We start from the raw sequence: 2,952 nt of genomic DNA on the forward strand, positions 1-2,952 counted from the left end.
ATATATATGTTATTAGGTGGGTGCATGGTTGTTGCACTCGATACCTGCAGCACAATTTAGATGAGTTTGAGACACAAAACAACTGACTGTTTTAAGAGAAATTTTATAATTTGTTCTAAATTTGTGTGAAGACTGAGCCTCTGCAGCTCAAGGTAGGGAATTGAAAACCCTAAGCAGCTAAAATGAACTATTAATTAAGTTAAGTCACAATGGCAGCGTGTTACATTATCTAATAATAACATATCCTCGGCCGACAGGTAAACAGAGCAACAAATAGAAACCTATCAGTCAGCAAGACAGAGTAGAGTTGGAAACATGATCTGAGCCTCGCCTCAAACTGAGTCGATTCACAAACTGCCAGTTGATTGAAAAAAAAAAAGGTTTTAAATGAGATATTTCCAATGGACCCTTCCATCAAAGTACACAAGTTACAGGAAACAATGCCAGTGATATGCWCACTTTCCAGACTTTCACAGAAGTGGAACTGAGCTGTGCGCCACAGTTGGGGAGTTTTTTCATCACTTTGCCCGCAGCGAGCGCAAACCTGCCATAAAGCCCAACATAAAGCAGAGGTAACTCAGATATGGCTGTATCAGTTCTCTGGATCACATTGTCACTGCACATGAGGAAGCTCATTGGGGGCTGGGTGGGTCAGCAGATGTGAGGGGGGGCAGCACAAAGGCTCACCTATTCAGTGTCTGTTAGACAAAGCAACTGAGAGCGAGGTGGATAGAAGGGCCCTGGGGGGCTCCTAACTCGTCTGTCGCTTGGCTGTTGAACTCTGACAATGCTGCGTTTAAAAGCCAGTGGAAAATGATCCTTTCACTTGCTCGATGCTGCGGAGAATGTGATGAATGGCACCGCAGCCACAAATTCAGCTCCAGAAACGCTTGTGTCATTTTTTTCTTTTACGCTACAAGTGCAGAAGATCAAATGCAGTTTTTATTTGCATGAAAACAGGAACATTTTCCAGTTTTCAATTTTTTTTCTAGTTGATTTAAACATTTTCTCATGTTAAAATCACGATGTGTTGTTGAAAGTTCTGACAATGTCCTCATTTAAAGGGGACTTATTGTGCAAAATCCATTTTTGTGCCATTAAATGCATTTTGTTGTATACTTAGAGTCTCTAGGAGTGCAGAAAATAATTTAGTTTCTCCCGGTGCTGCATAGGTATTTTCTCTATTCCATTTTTTTAACTATTAGATCATAGTATTTGAGACGGAACAGACATATAAGGTCTGGACTTATAAGTTAAACAATTTCTTCGTCAAATTATTTAAACGTGAAAACAAGCATTTAAAACATAATTTGTCTCCTTTTTAGAGTGGCTGATCACCTGCCACCAAAAGCAAAAAGAAAAATTAGTTTTTGCTCATGCTTGTTTGTAAGTGTGCTTTGCTTGTTTCTAGTTTTAGCTAAATATCTCAAACTATTGGATGTATTAAAAMAAACATGAAAATTAAATTGACCCCTTCCAATCAGCCCCATGCAAAATGGCACCACAGATAAACACAAAATTGGCTACTTTAGTCAGTTTTATAGATACTGAGCAAAGATTTGGTGTGGTAGTAGCAGATCATCCATATCAGATAGAATGAGCACTAAAACTGTGCAAAGGATCTGTTTTTAACTATGATATCAGCTGTTAGAGTCAACTCTGTTACTGACATATCTCATGAACCAGAGGCAAAAATGAATGAACTTCTCAGTATCTAATTGACTTTTGAAGATTTTCAAGAATACCCCCACAGGTTCTCAGCTTTACTTTGCACAAAAATACAAAACCTCATTCAGTTTTACAGATCCAAATAAGCCAAATGATGGCGATATGATAGTAAGATACAGAAATATTGAATAGGACTCTATAGTTTTTATTGGGTTCAGCTCTGTCATCTCTGAACATGTGATGGGGATTAATTTAAAATATTGGTTTAAAAGGTGATATGCAGTCTTTCAACGAAAGCTATGGCCTTTAAATTTAAAAACAGCTTTGATTTTTTTGGCCATCAGGTGAAAGAAAAGCAGAGCGGGACACTGAAATTCTTCTGTGGATCATTTTCAGAATGATTCATCACAGCTGCCCTGTAGCAGAGCATAATAGCAGCTGAGGGTATTTAGCTTACCATTTGCTCACCCATAAACAAAGAAGGAAATGAAAGATTTTATCATAGTTTTTCATTACTGTGTGCCAGAGCTCTGCACCACCAACTGGGAGAGAAATGAATTCCCCTGGTGCTGTCAGCCCTGAGTCACTCCTTTTGTTCCTGATAAAGACATTCCTTAGTCTTTGTAACTTTTTTTTCAGGTGGTCTGTGGGGGGCTGTGTTAGAAACCTATTCGGATAGGTCACACAATGACAGTGTATGTGCTTGGATTTCACAGGCCCGGCAGACGATTATTTCCAACAATTTTAGTTTTATTGTGTACCTCTGCAGCTGTTTGGATCCTTTATGACAGAATCGTCTAGTCTGAATTTTCTTTTCTTTTGCAACAATAATGTAACAGGATCAGCTGTGCAGGAAAAATATTCAGTGAACTGCTAATCGTTGTTTTTTGTTTTTGTCTCGGCAAATCAATAATTTTTGCGGTTTTTTTTTTTAGGATTCTTTGGTGAACAGTTACTGGAGTACATCCAAAACCTATTTTAAATTAAAATCATGCAGTGATTCATGAGAGATTCTGTTAAACAGGGCAAAAACATTATCATTTACCTTCATCTGAGGCGCCCTCTCATTCTGTACAGAATAATTCCATCTAATTTCTAAGTGTAAAACAAAATGTTAAAACAACTCATTAATATATTTTTCATTATTAAGCTCACTTTTTGAGTGTTAAAATTTTTCCACAAACACTTAATTATTTAGCTCACTGTTCTTACATTTAGCTATTTTTTGCTAAATAGTAGGTTTAAATGGTAATATATACATACATACATATATATATATATATA

This window comes from Austrofundulus limnaeus, unplaced genomic scaffold, assembly GCF_001266775.1.
Source record: "Austrofundulus limnaeus strain Quisiro unplaced genomic scaffold, Austrofundulus_limnaeus-1.0 Scaffold0, whole genome shotgun sequence".
Taxonomy (NCBI): Eukaryota; Metazoa; Chordata; class Actinopteri; order Cyprinodontiformes; family Rivulidae; genus Austrofundulus; species Austrofundulus limnaeus.